Source organism: Sinocyclocheilus anshuiensis, unplaced genomic scaffold (assembly GCF_001515605.1).
Source record: "Sinocyclocheilus anshuiensis isolate Anshui unplaced genomic scaffold, SAMN03320099.WGS_v1.1 scaffold627, whole genome shotgun sequence".
NCBI lineage: Eukaryota > Metazoa > Chordata > Actinopteri > Cypriniformes > Cyprinidae > Sinocyclocheilus > Sinocyclocheilus anshuiensis.
In genome coordinates this window covers 1,486,511-1,504,435 of record NW_015549703.1, presented here as the reverse complement: position 1 = coordinate 1,504,435, position 17,925 = coordinate 1,486,511, and the positions used below count along the sequence as shown (strand labels likewise).

General features: G+C 35.5%; 1 protein-coding gene across 1 annotated transcript in view; it reads right to left on the bottom strand.

Moving 5' to 3' along the window:
* LOC107660610 (receptor tyrosine-protein kinase erbB-4-like) overlaps window positions 1–17,925 on the bottom strand; it is a 391,742-nt gene that overhangs the window by 219,525 nt on the left and 154,292 nt on the right. The gene's annotated exons all lie outside the window — the stretch shown is intronic.

Below are 17,925 nucleotides of genomic sequence, written 5' to 3'. Positions count from 1 at the left end.
CGTGTAGGTGATAGTAATGCAGGTCGAACAGACCCACTACATCTCCGTAACATTGGTAAAAGCTACGCTGGGCCAATTATTAATGACTTGTGTCTGTTTGGAAGAAACGGAACAAATAGGCTATGTGGTGCAGAAAGGGGATGCTATTGAACACAATGGAATGGAGTGAGAAGTCATTAAAGCATCGCGAGCCAAAGGAGAATGGGTTTAGTGTCTTCTGTTTGAGCTAATCAAACATTTCTGAGAGTTTCAATCCAGTTCTAACCTCTACAGGTTCAGCTGTTGCAACTAAGTTCTACTGCAAAAAAAATCCAATTCAGACCTCTTATGCACAAGTCAATCAAGAAGGTCCTGCGAGTGTAAGGTGTTCTCAAGTGTTATCTCAACCCAGGACAGACAGGAGAAACGTAGCACACATCTCAGAGGTTCTTTCGGGCCGGCTCTAGTTTGACATCTCCTCCTGAGGCTCGCTGGTTGTGTTCATTGAGGGCTCAGGAGCTGCTAATTGTTTAATCTTCAAGGAGGTCAGTCTCCTCACTTACACAAATTAGCCCTGAGCCTGGAGCCATGGGAAATTAGGCCCCGGGCTTCTTTTCTGGCATGGAAGCCACTTCCACAGCAAGAACTGACTGTTTTCACTTTGTTTTCACATTTTCTGCTTCCTTCCATCTCGCTGAGACTCCCTCTTGCTCTATTCCCCTCTCACTGTTTTTCTATCAGGAATCGATACATCACCTGGGACACGAGAATGAAGATGAAAGCCGAGTTGATTTCTTGGAAGACCGTGTCACTACTAATACAAGATGAATTGCTTAACTCACCACGAGTAAGAAATACAGCCACTGATCTCAGAGGTGTTTGAGGCAATTGAATAGACTTACAGATCTCAGTTGGCAGCTGAAAAAAGCAGTGCGGCCTTCGCGGCCTTCGACGGTGACGCAACAGCAAGGCCTTTCAAAGACCTCAGAGCACATGGGTGTGTTACAGTGGCTACAGTGGCAGCCTTGCCTCGATCGATAAAAGTGAGCTGAACATCACATTGTATGCTAATATCTTGTGCTTTGCAATAGCCTACAGACACTTGATGCATTTAACCAGGCCAACACAGCTACTTTGAGATTCCCCAGAGGAAAACTAACCCAGAAGTTAGACTTTTGGAGATCTCAGTAAGGTTGCATTTAAGCATCTCAGATGTTTTTCCTAAAGTGCCTCAGGAGACACACACACACACACATACACACACACACACGTTGGTTTTTATGGTTTATGTGGACTTTCCTTAGGCGTAATGATTTTTATACTGTGCAAACAGTATTTTCTATTGCCCTACACCTAAACACTACCACTCACAGAAAACTTTGTGCATTTTTAGATTTTCCCAAAAAAAAAAAACCCAACTCATTCTGAATAATTTATAAGCCTTTTGAATTACGGGGACACTGAAACAGTCCTCATAAATCAAATTCATGTTGTAATACCTATGTCATACCCATTTCATTATACAAATTTTTGTCCTCATAAACCACATAAACATGCACACAAACACACACACACACACACACACACACACACACACACACACACACACACACACACACACACACTCACACAAATGAGACAGTTGTTGACATACTGTACAATATAGAAAATTAAAATGGATTGAACAATTTGATTACAGACTTTGGTATCTTGCATAATTGGAACACAGTCTAAGGAATTATTTCTTCTGAAACACCACCAGAAACATATTAAACCAGTGGGATTTATTCTCAGGAGAACAAAATCTGAGAAGCAGAAGCAGTAATTGATCTCCATTCAATTTCACTGCAAGAGAAACAGCTGAGATCACACTTAAAGCTTGTTCAAAACAAAAAATCAAAACAGAAACTAATTAAACATTTTCATTAACTGACTCCAAAATGTTCAAAAAATAAATAAATAAAATAAAAATGTACACATACTAATTTTAGTTTTAATCTTAAATACATAATGTATTGTAAAGTCTGCATTTATTTAAAAGAAAAAAATTAGAAATGCTGCTATGCAAATTATTAATTTTAGCATCACAAAAATACTAAAAACTACAACTAAAATAAAAACAGCAAAATAAAACAGAAATGTAAAAAAATTAACTAAAACTATAAAAAACAGACTATAGTAACTTAAATTAAAATATATTGTAATATATACAAATAATAATATAATTAAAATTAACAGTCATGAAGTGAAAACTACAGGGAGTGAAAAAAAAAAGAAAAGAAATAAAACTAAATTCAAAACAGCAATAAACCTGGATTTGATTAAACTGGTCACCTTCTCACCTTTACGCAAGGCCTGTTCAAATTCTCTATTATCACAGCCTCTGTCAGAGCTGCCATGCTTCTGACACATGAGTTAAGGGGAAACATGACAACCTGCAGTCAAAAAAGTGGTTTAAGTGGAGTTCTTTAAACGTGCAGCCTTCCCTTCCAGAGGAACACCACGGAAAGCCCAGTGCACTCCGGGCCCAATCAACTGAGACAGGAGTGCAGAAAACCTCCTCACTGTAGAGCTGTTCTACAGTATCTACAGCAGAAGAACAGAGGAACAGTGCTACTATCTGTAATGTTTACTGATTCCATTCTTCGTTTAACCTTCTACCACTTCCACTTAGAGTCAGAGCTGCAGTAGGAAGTGAAAAAAATAATATAAAATAAAAGTTAATTAATTAATTTCCAACAATGACTATGATTTTGAGATCCATCTTTTCACACTGAGGACAACTGAGGGATTCATGTGCAACTATTACAGAAGGTTCAAACTAGAGCCCAACCGATATGGTTTTTTTGGGGGCCAATACCCCCCTAAAATCGATATCGATATATCGGCCCATATTCTTTGTGTATATTATAGTACAGTACCAGTCAAAAGTTTGGACACTTTCTCATTCGTGTGTCCAAACTTTTGACAGGTACTATATATAGAATTCAGTAACAAAATACATAAACAGAATATATATACATAAACACATTTTTTGCAATGATCACTCAAACACTTATAATGACGTTGCTGCCATCAATCTGGGAAGAGTAAAAAGGCCATTAGGCCTCAGTTAACATGTTAAATGATAAAGTTCATGACAGTACAGTTAGAAAAATATGGGACAAGTATGGCATGTTTGGAAGACTTTCCAGAAGAAAGCTTTTTCTCTCTAAAAAGAACATGGCAGCACGGTTTAGGTTTGCAAATTTGAACAGACGAGACCAAAGTGGAGATTTTTGGCCATAATGCACAGCAGCACGTTTGATGAAAACCTAAAGAGCATATCAGCACAAACACCTCATACCAAAAGTCACACATGCTGGTGGAGGGCTGATGATTTTGGGCTTATTTTGTAGCCACAGGACCTGGGCACCTCACAGTCATTGAATCCACCATGAACTCCTCTGTATACCAAAGTATTCTAGAGTCAAATGTGAGGCCATCCGTCTGACAGCTAAAGCTTGGCCAAGATTGGGTGATGCAGCAAAACAATGATCCCAAGCACAGCAGCAAATCTACAACAGAAGGGCTGAAAATAAAATAATCAAGGTTCTGCAATAGCCCAGTCAAAGTCCAGAGCTCATCCTGACTGAAATCATGTGGTGAGAGCTGTGCATAAACAAATGCCCACAAACCTCAATAAATTGGAGCAACGTTGTAAAGACGAGTGGGTCAAAATTCTTCCAGAACGATGCGAGAGACTGATAAAATCATACAGAAAATGATTACTTCAAGTTATTGCTGCTAAAAGTGGATCTACAAGAAATTGAATCATAGGGTGTTCTTAGTTTGCCACTCATGGCTTTTCTATCTTGGCTTAATTTTTGCTAGATAAATAATGACCCTGTGTGACATGTCATCTTTTGTTGTTCATCCAAAGTTTTATCCAAGGACCAGCGTCTTTTCAAAGTGAAAGTAGCCTTGTCACCTGACCTGAATACAGCACGCTGATTCGCTAAAATGGACTTATCGTCTTCTGTTCAAAAACAACAAGGGCACTTGTCAGCTTGTGCAATAAAACGTGAACTCGCGATGCCTTGAAAGTGGACAAAATCTGCTTTTTTGACAAAATGTTGCACTATATGTGGAGAATAATGCTCTTTTTTTTTAAAGTGGCGTTTATCGTTTTTTGCAAATGAACTCTTCATATCATAAACCAAAAGGTTTATCGATATTGGACTTTTTTTACTCCCTAATATCAGTATCGGCATCGGCCCCCAAAAACCTTTATCGGTCGGGCTCTAGTCACATGGACAATTTTAACGACGTCCTTAGGTCTCTTTATATATATATATATATATATATATATACTGTATATATATATATATATATATATATATATTTGTATTTTTTTATATAATTTGTGTATTGTTATATATATAGTCTGATGTCTTCAAGCAAACTTGTCTTGTTAACGTTATTTTTATTGGAAAACAAGAAAAAAATACTATACTGATTGAAAACCATTTTTGAAAGCCAGACTCAAACCTACATTGTCTATATGAGCACCATTGCTCAATGTGTCAGTGTACTAACCATGACTCTGACCAGATTCCACTTAAACAACGGATTAACGGATTAACGATGCACAAATTATGAAGATCTTGACACCTATAACATCTGTAGCAAATTCCACTCATTTACGATCGCTTATTGAACACACCAACATTAATAAATCCTCAGTCTCTACTAGAAGCAAACACACATGTGTACCTGAAAGCGGCGTGTGAGGGTCTAACCTGCGTGTGCCATAATTGTTATATACCCCTTGGCTCCAGGCAGTTATGCTTCCTGACGTCAAATTAGGCACTAATGAAAAACAAGTCACAACGAATAAAGCTCAAGCTCAGCAGACCCTCCATCTGCCATCCACCATAATGAAGAGACTCCGAGAGAGAACTGCAGGATGACTTTGGAAACAAGCTTTGAGCGGTGGAGAGAGGCAGGGACGGAGCTTTCCGTAGAGGTGGGCTGTCCGCTCCGTCTCTCACCGTTTCTCATTATACCAGCCCAGACACTTCACATCTGAGGCTCACGCGGCTGCCAGAGGATGACACAAAATGAAGGACTACGAGCTTCAACTGGCCAGTCTTTATAACTCAATTTCTTTAAAGTGGGTCGACATGTGCTCTGACCTTTTATCACTGTCATTACAGAGAGAGCACGTCTGTGCCCGAGCCTCAGCGGAGATATACCTGATCCCGGCTGCAGGGACACACACGGTGCGACCGCTGCTGCAAAAACAGAACCGCGTGTCGCTGTTTTTGTAATGCTGACTGACTCGTGATGCCTAATGAGAAAGTTGCCATTCTAGACACAAATCATGTAGTCTCACTCTTTAAACCATTTCAAGCGCTTCCTTCCTTTATAAGCAAAACTTTCCTTAAACCTTTTCTTAAACTTTCCTTAAATTTATTAGGATAGAGGTGGACAAATGATTATGCAGCTGAGAATTCAATGTATCAGTTACAGAATTTAGAAGTATAATTAAATCAAAAAAAATATTTAAGTACAATATAGAATACCATTTTTTAAATACTTTAATATTAAGCAGTATAAGTAGTAATATAAAGTCAAAAAATTATAATAATTATCTAACGTTATTAGGAAATTGCATAATGTATAAAAAAATACATATTAAAATTGCTTTTTTGAAAGACTTCAATATTGAGTAACTTACTTTTCAGGCAAAATTTGGCCAGTTAGTCAACATATCGATTAATTTAATTGAATTACTGTCAAAAAAAAATAAGGAGGTAAAATAGGGCTGGACAATATGACCTAAAATCAAAATCTCGATTAACTGAACATTTTTACCTCAATTATGATTAATGAACGATTATTTTATTTATTTGCCCTCATAGTTTACTGACTAGGCTTGTACTGTAAATATGCTCAACTATTAGAGGTGGGATATTTTTTTCTAATGAAAGAGTGCATTTCTTATCTTTGTGATTTTAAAATAATTGAGGAAACAAAATATTTATGGTTATTTATTGAATATTTTGAACAACTGAAATCTAAGCACACATTTCTTGAAATGAAAACGTCTTATGAAAAAAGTCACATTTCAGTTTGAACGTAAAAAGGATATTTTCACATTAAAAATATGTAAAAAGCATATTTCTATGCTGCTCCGGTTGCTCAGATGACTCGGCGTTCGAGGTTTATGTTGCTTCCATGCCTCTGACTGGATGGAGTCATGTGACTACACACGCCGTAGTATGTTTTTAAGGGGAAAGTCAGGGTTGCCAATTCAGGCTGCTGCCGCGGGTTGTTTTTAAGTTTTTTAGTTTTAATGAAAGCGAATGCCCTTAGCATGTTTTTGATGGAGGGGATACCCGACGGAGGGAGAAACTCCGGGAAAAAACACGATTGGGCAAGTTTTGGTCTAGTTTTGAATAGCAATCGGGCTTGTTTTGTTTCGCGGACCTGGCAACCCTGGGAAAAGGATTAACAAACGGAAAAAAAAACAACATGGGAAAATTACGTAGGTTAGAGGTTCTGAATTTCGGTTTTGATTACTTTTCAATTAATTGTCCAGCCCTATGTAAAAATAAGATTATACTGCAATTTGAACATTTAATGCATTGGTCACATCATTTTTTAATTATAATTAAGTCTAAAATAATTAAGCAATTCTGTATTGTATAAAATATTTACAATATAACATTGCTTTAAATAAAAAAAATTAAAGACCTCAATATTGAGTAATTTACTAAGTTAGTCCATAGTTAGCTAGTAAGTCCATATATTAATATAATTAATTAAATTATTGTCAAAATAAATAAATTTATAAAAATGATTATGCACCAATCTGAAAATTAAATGCATTAATTACAGAATTTAAAATCGTATTATAATTAATTATACCATAATTTATATTGTAAAAACATTTACAATATAAAATTACAATTTTAAAATACTTTAATATCAAGTAACTTATTTTTCATACTAAATTTGGTGAGTTAGTCAATTCATTCATTTAATCGGTTGTATTATTGTCAAAAATAAACTAAACTGACTGTGCATAAATCTGAAAATTAAATGCATTGATTACAGAATTTAATAATCTGATTATAATTAAGTCTACAACTTACGTTTCAAACTAAATTTGCAGTCCTTATATAAATTGAGTTTAAAAACAGGATTATAATAATGAGGAATTACCTGAAAATTAGTATGAACCTTTAAAAATGTGCCCAAATTTCAGTGTTTCACCTTTTTGTAAAGTATTATAACAGAATAAAACTGTCGTCAGAGCAAATATCTAAACCACAAAAAAAATCTGTATTTCTGCAAGAGACACTTATCCAGTTTTTTTTTTTTTTTTTTTCCTGAGTTTTGGTAAGCATTTCAACTGCTGACAGGTTTTACCTTTTGTTTTTGAAGCCAGTATGTTTTCTCTCTCTCTCCCTCTCTATCTGCAGTTGGCCTAGGGCCCTGCCTCCCCATGGCCCCTGACAGTGCAGTAATATTATCTGAGTGCAGTGGCAAAGCCTTATTGCTTTCCTCTAAATCTCATTTGAAGGATACAGTGTGTGTTAGAGATTAACGATTAAAATAATATTGCTTGAAAATAATGATGGCAGTAAATCCATAGGTTCTAAGCTAACCTTGACGGATGCATTTGTTTTTTATTTGAGGAATGAAAACTCTGCACAATGTGACAGTTTTTTTTTTATGGCAATCACATAACTATCGGGACAGCTTTTTTGGGAACAAACCCAAAACAAAGACATTGTGAGAAAATGTAACCTTTCAAAATGTGGAAAAGGTAATTAAAGTGACACATTAAAAAGTTTAAAGCTCTTAGTACATCTAAATCTATATATATATATATATATATATATATATATTTTTTTTTAAATAATATGAAGTCTTCACCCAACAAAAGACATTGGTATGTTGAAAGATCTGTTCAATGAACAATAAAATGTTTTTTTGTTTGTTTTTTTTTTCCAATTCAAAATCTGAAGCTGCAATCTATAATGTTTTAAGAAACTTATGTAAATCTACTAGAGCAGTTGACCATAATATGACCCCAAATGCTGTCCAACTGCGAAGACTTCCCCAAAATACCCACCACACTCCAGCAGTGCCAAATCTGATGGTGCTGTAATATGTGTGTAGGTGTGTGATAATGGCCAATGTCTTACAGAACAATGTTTCTGAAGGAGGTGAAGACAGATCATGACAACATTCCAACAAGGCATAAAAATCACTTCAGACCATTCCAGCACGTTGTATAATAGACAAGAGTAATGTGTGTGAGAGCATGTTTCCACAGATGTTAGACTGGTTTCTCTTGCTGTGAGGAGGTAAGTGATGTAAGTAAGAAGCGACAGCACACAGGAACAATAACCCTGGAGCAACCTGAGGTTAAGTGCCTCGCTCAAGAGCACAAAGATGAATTTGCCATTACAAGACAACCTTCTGATATCACCAGCCATAATTCATATTGATTGAATTAATGAAAGAAAGATTGAAATTAATTTGTTTGTTCATGCACATATCTATTAAATGAATGAATCAATGAATTAATTAATGATTGAATAAATAAATGAATCAATCAATCAATCAATCAATTAATCAATGAGTGAGTGAAGTGAGTGAGTGGATGAATGAATGATGAAGAAAGAAAGAGCCTGGGGCCCTGCCTCCCCATGGCCCCTGACAGTGCAGTAATATTATCTGAGTGCAGTGGCAAAGCCTTATTGCTTTCCTCTAAATCTCATTTGAAGGATACAGTGTGTGTTAGAGATTAACGATTAAAATAATATTGCTTGAAAATAATGATGGCAGTAAATCCATAGGTTCTAAGCTAACCTTGACGGATGCATTTGTTTTTTATTTGAGGAATGAAAACTCTGCACAATGTGACAGTTTTTTTTTTATGGCAATCACATAACTATCGGGACAGCTTTTTTGGGAACAAACCCAAAACAAAGACATTGTGAGAAAATGTAACCTTTCAAAATGTGGAAAAGGTAATTAAAGTGACACATTAAAAAGTTTAAAGCTCTTAGTACATCTAAATCTATATATATATATATATATATATATATATATATTTTTTTTTAAATAATATGAAGTCTTCACCCAACAAAAGACATTGGTATGTTGAAAGATCTGTTCAATGAACAATAAAATGTTTTTTTGTTTGTTTTTTTTTTCCAATTCAAAATCTGAAGCTGCAATCTATAATGTTTTAAGAAACTTATGTAAATCTACTAGAGCAGTTGACCATAATATGACCCCAAATGCTGTCCAACTGCGAAGACTTCCCCAAAATACCCACCACACTCCAGCAGTGCCAAATCTGATGGTGCTGTAATATGTGTGTAGGTGTGTGATAATGGCCAATGTCTTACAGAACAATGTTTCTGAAGGAGGTGAAGACAGATCATGACAACATTCCAACAAGGCATAAAAATCACTTCAGACCATTCCAGCACGTTGTATAATAGACAAGAGTAATGTGTGTGAGAGCATGTTTCCACAGATGTTAGACTGGTTTCTCTTGCTGTGAGGAGGTAAGTGATGTAAGTAAGAAGCGACAGCACACAGGAACAATAACCCTGGAGCAACCTGAGGTTAAGTGCCTCGCTCAAGAGCACAAAGATGAATTTGCCATTACAAGACAACCTTCTGATATCACCAGCCATAATTCATATTGATTGAATTAATGAAAGAAAGATTGAAATTAATTTGTTTGTTCATGCACATATCTATTAAATGAATGAATCAATGAATTAATTAATGATTGAATAAATAAATGAATCAATCAATCAATCAATCAATTAATCAATGAGTGAGTGAAGTGAGTGAGTGGATGAATGAATGATGAAGAAAGAAAGAGAAGAAAAAAGAAAGAAAGAAAGAAAGAAAGAAAGAAAGAAAGAAAGAAAGAAAGAAAGAAAGAAAGAAAGAAAGAAAGAAAGAAAGAAAGAAAGAAAGAATAAAAATGGATAGAGGATGGATGGATGCACAAATTAATTGAATAATGACTGAATAAATAAGAGATGAATGGATGGATCAAATGGATGAATCAATCAATCAACAAGTGAGTGAGTGAGTGAGTGAGTGGGTGGATGGATGGATGAACAAATAATTAAACAATTAAATTCAATAATTAAATTCAATTATTCATTCATCAATCTATCTATTAAATTAGTTAAAAATAAAACGAATGAAGAATGACTGACTAAAATAATGGATGAATAAATGGATGAATCAGTCAATCAATCAATGAATTAATTAATGATTTAATGAATAAATAAATAAATAAATAGATAAAAGTTTGTTAATTCGATTATTCACGCATCAATCTATCTATTGAATGAATTGATTATCGGTTGTTCAAACTTTAAATTTGAAATTCTGTGAGTGCAAGAATCCGCACAGGTTTGTTCAAAGCTAAGCATCCTTTGTTTGAATTACACAAGACAGTATGAGCCAGTATGGGTTCTGATGTCTTGACTTCTGAGCAATTTCTGTTCATAAAATCTCTCAGTGAGTAGATATGTGGGTACAATTGCCTACAAGCCCTCACTCCATCCTATCATGAGGATACTTTATAAAGAGTAGCACTGGAAAATGATAGGAAAAGGCAGAGGCAGATTGAGGCTTTTAATAAAGAAGTATAGTGTGGTTTCCCTCACCTGGAGTGATCTTGCTACACTGAGAATTAAAGTTTGGGATCTGATTAGCATAACCAAATACAAAAGCGCTGGCGGTGTGGAGATGGGCATCTAGTGCTGAATAAATCAGAGATGGTGAAAGGAAGACAGAATAATGCAAAGACTTTCTCTGATTCTCCTTCAGAATCTCTTCATTCACATTTACATTTACTGTACGATACACCACATTTCCTATTAACTGAATGGAAAGTGGATTTATGAGTACACTACACCCACTGTTAATATAACCACTCAATATTGCTGCTTCCTCAGACTCTCAAACTCGCTCCATTGTTATGCTCCAACGTCAAACTGAAATTGATTAGTTGTGCTTTGTGTTGAACTATTAACTTTATATCTATAACTTTATATTATATCTTTTTTATAATATAAAAAAGAAACCTATTACTCATAAATTACAAGTAAATTTCACCAATAATGTCAAAGAAATGGGAAGCGCATTGCATTAAATGTGAAATTTTGAAGTTAAAAGACTGATAGTATTATTTTGTAAAACATTGTCCAATAATTTTGTTGCATTTACAATTTCTAAAACTTTTTTTAAACGTATTTATTTATTTATATTTATTTTCATATATCAGGCTTTGCAGGGTTCATTTTAGAAAATGTCTAAAAAATGCATGACAAAAACAAAAGAAGAAGAAGAAAAAAAAGCAATGCGTATCACAATGACTACCATTTAAAACCATGGTCTCATAGAGAAACAATTACAAACTAGCACAGATGATAGACTAAAAATAGGCCTGTCCCAAATGGCGCAATTAATGTGCACATGCAGATTTATTTATTTATATCAGGCTTTCTACTTCCAAATTCCACATTTAATTCAATGTGTTACTTGCCACTTTTTGTAATTATTTGTGAAATTTACTAGCAATTTCTGAGTGAAAATTGGTGTAAATCCCAGACCAGTTTTTTTTCCTCTCCAGTGGACATGTCCTGTGTGATCAGCTCTGAGTGTATGTGCACATGCATGTGAGCGTCAGGCCAGGTCTCTATAAGTGGGCCATTGCCCTTTGAAGAGGCAATTTTTGATCAGTGGCTGCCTCCTCATTTTGAATGACATTTTAAATTTCAGGTGAGCACAAGGAAAACATTGACCTTTCTGCCCAGAGGCCCGTGGAATCGATAATCAAGGAATTAAGTGAATTAGTCAGCGCTAGAGCTGCGTGCTAACCGAGGGAGGGTGGAATAATGTTGAGGTGTAATGATAAACTCAATGGCTTGTAAGTAATGCTCCATCAAACGGCCGTCCACGAGTCACCGGGCTTCCATTTAAAGTCTAGACATGTAAAGCGTTAGATGTAGGGAAGCTGATTTCTATATCGCTGCCTCATTGAAGTGCCTGCTAATCACAGCACTCGTAGGTTGTTAATGAGAATGAACCAAATCTACGTTAAGCATCATTTCTACCCATTAAGTCTATTATTTAATTAAATAAAAGTGCACAAGCCTCACGGTGAGATCATGCTTGAGGGAATGAATGTGTTTCATCATTGTGAGACTTGAATGAATTAGTGCTAAATAGCAACATGGGTGCATTTCTTGGTTGATTTGAGTATTTTTACTATTTATGTATGCTAATTTTGCATCTACATTTGCTTATTTTTGGGGAAGAGGCACAGAGCCAAAGTATTACAAAACAGACCTGTTTCGAAGTTCACAAACGGAAGAATAATCACTTTTGGAAACTCAAAAAACTAGCATGTGCAGCCAATGTCATTTCTGTATTTTGTAATGAGTGGTAATGTGAAGAGCCAGACTCCATTTAAAACCAGATTGTCTGCTTTCATTTCACTGCCGCCAGCATGCCTTTGGTTCCTTTTTACCATTTCGTCTAACTTGCTTCTGAGAGCTCAACAGCTTGTCACGACCTCTCCGAAGAGGAGTCTTAATTGCTGTCTGAGCCCTGTTAAATGGCATGGTACATTAAGGCATTCATAATTTGCAAAACAATACTAAAACTCATTTGAAGAATGTGCCCTCCATCACATTTTGTGTGAGTAAGCGTGCAGCCAATACGTTGGTGTAGGTGTGGAGGTATACTTCAGACCAAATGAGGTTACTGGGGGCCCTCAAATGAGCATTTCTGACTGGTTCACTATGTGTGGGAGGTGATTTGCCTGAAAATTGGATGATAATGATTCAGGTTTAAGGAAAAAACAATGCAGAGGAAATGCATTAAAGGGATAGTTCACCCAAAAATGAAATTTCTGTCATCATTTACTCATCCTCATGTTGTTCTATCTAAACCTTCAGGATTTTCCTTCTTTCTTTCTTTTGTTGAACACAAAATGAGATATTTTAAAGAAACTTAAAAAGCTTACAGACATTAACATTCAAAAGTTTGGGGTCAGTAAGATTTTTTTTTGAAAGAAGTCTCTTATGCTCAACTAAGGCTGCATTTATTTGATCAAAAAAAAAATAAAAACAGTAATATTGTGAAAAATTATTACATTTTAAAATAATGGTTTTCTATTTTAATATATCTTAAAATGCAATATATTTCTGTGGTGGCAAAGTTGCCAAATGTTTAGCAGCCATTTTTCCAGTCTGTCAGTGAAATCATTCTAATATGCTGATTTTGTATTAAATATTTATTATCAATGTTGCAATCAATTTTTTACATTTTTCTGAAAAACAGTGATATTATTATAGAGTTTTTCAATGAATAGAAAGTTAAAAAAGAACAACATTTATTTGAAATTGAAATCTTTTGTAACATTACAAATTTCCATGCTGTAACTTTTGACCAACTGAATGCAATAAATAAACAAATAAATAAATATGTTTTTGTCCTTTTTGGAGCTTAGCTGAAAAATAAAAAAACACAGTCCACTATCCTTGTATGAAAAACAGCAGTTCAGACAGGCTACAAAATATGTAATATTGTTTTAAAACGACATGATAGTGAGTACATGATTGAGTGAATTATTCCATTTAGAGGTTCTGTTTTTTTTATCATACACTCATAAAAGAGATTTCATAAATATAAGGCTGAAATGAACAAAAGCTTTCAGAAAACACCTCAAATCAGATTAGCATGGGAACTATAATAAAATGCCTAAAAAAAAAAAATCTCCAAACATTTTGATATCCACCATATAAATTATCAATACTGTTAAAACATCCTGTTATGGCAATCTCAAAAATGCCAGCCATAATTGAAAAACATAATATAAGCTGTATACCGACCAACGAAAACTTCTCTGTTCTGTCTACTATGCAGTAAAAACCAAGTTGGTATCTGATGCTTCAAGGACAAAATATCATAGTGCTGGTACTAAGGGAGTTGAGCGGTTGGCCAGGCAAAACATTTAAGAGCGCATCTGCTAAACCTCTACAGCTCTGGGAGAATCCATCTGGACCTGTCCAAACCAACCCCGCTCTTATCGACCTCGATAAAAATTGAACTTGAACTTGGAATTGCATCCTTTCTGACCAGATGCGCATTAAATATCGCTTGCGATTTATCGTGCAGCCCTACATCAGATAGTCAATGACGCCTTGTTTGTAAAGCCAACATCACATTAAACCAACTCACATCATTCCATTACTTCTGCTTTATACCAGACTACGCTGAAGTTCAGTGAGAAAAAAAAAAAAAAACATTAAACAGAGATCAGGCAGAACAGCGAAGCAAGAGCTAAAATACCACCAACCTTACCAAGTTATTGACACCATGGTACTGTGTTGGAAAAATAGCCAGTGATGTATGAAGTGATGTTCCCCTGATGATACAGGAGAGTCATGCTGTTAGATAAGGAACTGCAGTGAATAAAAGATGTTTGTGAAGGACTCAGAATCTCTGAAATGTTCAGAATAGAATACTAGCTTATTCTTCAATGCATATGGTACAATATATACTGCCAATATAGAGTCAAATGCATACATTATGTGACACTAAAAGCTTCAAAGTTGTGCAAAAACTTTCCACGCATTGGCAGTCCAATCATACTAGTCAAAAAGGATAGCTCCATATATAAATCATCTCTAAGTTACTAACCACATCTAAAACCACCCCTTACTGTATTTCAGTGTGGAAGGGCGCTATTCTGAACACAGCCGTGAAAGTCCAATGATAGCACATTAACATTAACAAGGGAATGATGGGTGTCTCAATCCACTCCAGACAGTGTTTTTACAGCGGGGTAGAGCCAATGTCATCGCAGACAGTCATTTACTAGCTTGCAACAGCTGTGAGCAGACAGAGGCCAATCTGTGACAAGAATCCATCAGAAACCAGATGACACCCAATGAATGCGGCCTCACAAATGTTTCATTTATGATGATGAAGTCTTGAACAATGCTCTGGCTCACGTGCTGCGCTACTCTTTATCCTACGGCACCATAACTGTCCAATCAAACTGATTTTCCCTCACGTCTGAGACCGAGACACACAGTCACAGGCTGTTTGATTCCAAACAGATGTACAGTTCATGTTACATTATGTGTACACTGCTTTTTCTTTTAGCAAATCACATACAAGAATGAAAGGCAGAAGCACACACATATTTACTTTGTGTTCCAAAGCCTAGTAAGCTGCCTACCTAGTGAGCATTACAGGTACATTCCAAATACAAAAGATGTCCCTGAAGGTAGGAAATATATAAAAATAAATGAATAATATATAATATATAAATAAAATATATTTGTGTGTGTGTGTATTAAAAAATATATATATAGTTTTTTATATGTTAAATTAATCAAATTACTTATATATTTATTTCAATATCCACATTCAAAGTCACTTTTGAAATGTTCCATCATAGTTGTCATAAGAGGCAGTCGTGTATATTAAGCAGTAGGCTGCTGACTAGGTTTTTGGAACAGAGGTTTTCTAAATCAAATTAATATATATTCAAATATTTCATCCAGCATCTGTTTGATCTGCAAACACACATCCCAAAGCAATCTAAAGGATCCTGTCAGCATCGTGGGACAAAATGTCTATAAGTGCTACAAACAGGATTAGGGCCAGAGCTGCTGATCTTCGCTATTCATTACAGTTCATTCTATTGCAGAGATGCAGCACCTCATCGCAGACTGTAAACAAGTGAAAGGAAAGTTGAGCTGTTTTTTTCCCCAGTAATATCAGATGCAATTGTAAATTTTTCCAATCACAAGTCTCTATTCTAACACCAGGTCATTCCCTCTGGAATTCAAAGAAATTCAGTTTTATTACATCAATGTGTCAACAGAACATGCAAATTAAGGATTCTAGATATAGAGTTTGAGACATACTTTCTAGCCTGAAATGATGTGAATGAGGGTTTTGTGTCCATGTACAAAGGCCAATTGTTCATCGTGGCTGTTTCTCATGGTCAGCTATCAGTTATGGGTTATGAAAGCTTATTTAACAAATTTTCATCTCAGTGCTGAAGGTTCACCCCAAAAGAAGCTTCTATTGTACGTAAAAAGGCTACATTGTTTCTTGGTAAAAACTCTCATGATAATCTTGAACATGTTTTCTAAAGAAAAGCCGCATAGAAGGTTTCAGAAATAAAAATCCCATTCATCATTCATTTACGGAAAATAAAAAACAGATTTTTGGCAAAACCGTTCAGGATTAATCAATAGTATATTTTTAATTGCATTTTAAGAAATTCAGATTAATGGTGAAATAGTACAACATTACCCACAATTTATTTTTGTGTGTATGTGTGTATACAAATATATGCTTACATCATTCTCAATACGTCATGGGATGAGAAGTTAATTCCCCCAAAAAAGCTTTTTTAAACTGAATGGGAATATTTAGTATGCTTTACTATAAATTAATACCAATCAACACCAAACAAATATTTTTCTCTGTATCACTTCGATTTGAGTCATGGTTGAGCTTCATGGCAACACATTCAAACTAATGATTTCTGCCAGCTGTCAGTTGGCTGCTGAAATAGATGTAATGGTTTCTCAGTTCATTCTCTGGTATCGTCTGCTGCTGTTGACCTTTGGTGGGAGCTGCTGCAGACATTTACAGGGGTGACTCATATCTGGCTCATCAGTACTGATAGCAAATGTACTGTGGGAGTTCCTCTGGAAGTCATCTGCCAGCCAGGCATCAGGCAATCCCATGGTACCGCATGACAGAGCAACGCTCAGATAACATCCCTAAAACGTTCACATTGCTGTATACACAGCCTGTAAGCATGATTCCTGCACAATTACTACAGGTGGACAGGACTTGGGCTCAAAATTAAATAGAGTTAAACATTTATATCCTGCTGGAAAAGAAATGCAAGCACCAAGATGTAATTTTCTGCCCTCAAGGATTCGATTGTTGCCTCCAGACATCTACAATACTATATACTTTCATATGAATATTTACACAGAGCTTCTCTCTTTTTCTCTCCATGTGGCATTTTTATGTCCTCCAGATTCAATGGGGCATTTAGAGCCGGAGGTCTGAAGTCTGTATGCTCCAGACTGATTGACAGGATCCTGTGGATATGTTGTAGCAGCACAGCAACTCTCTCTGCCTGGTTGGGCCCTAATGAAAACATATCCAACAGAAACAGCTTTGCTAGCCGATGTGACTGACTGTAGTTCACCTGGAATTTGAGAACACGAATGGTGGATGGGAGGTTGGTTGTAACAATGGGGTGCATTGGACCAAAATCAATTGCTGCGTATTCGGGATATAATGAAACCGTAAATGGCAAAATAATTGCGTCTTTAATACCACAGTCTTAACATGTCTGTCCTTGGTGAATTTCTGCACTAAGCAATAGTAAAATAGCCACAAATCGATTTTCGATCGATTGCAAGATGCACTTGAGCTTTTGAACATTTCATTGCAGAAGAAACGGCCATGAACAAGTTCTGTGCAACATTTGAGCAACATTCTATTTTGTTCCTCAAATGTTTGCTGTCGCAAGGGGCCTCCAGACATTGTGCTTCAGACCCTATTAGCACCATGGTGCTTAACTGTCTTGTCCTTGAAGCTGATGAAAACAGTCAGTAAAAAAAAAGCCTGCTTTTTCGTCAACTTGGTTTCCAGAAATTTTCCCTTTCATATTTTTTATAGGCATTTCCAAACATTGTTTATTAAACAGTTTAAAATCAATAAAATCTGCTCCAACATTGGAATCATTCAACAAGTCATAAACTTCCAAACAAACTATGTTAAAAAATAAAATAGATAATTGCTTTATATATATATATATATATATATATATATATATACACACACACACTC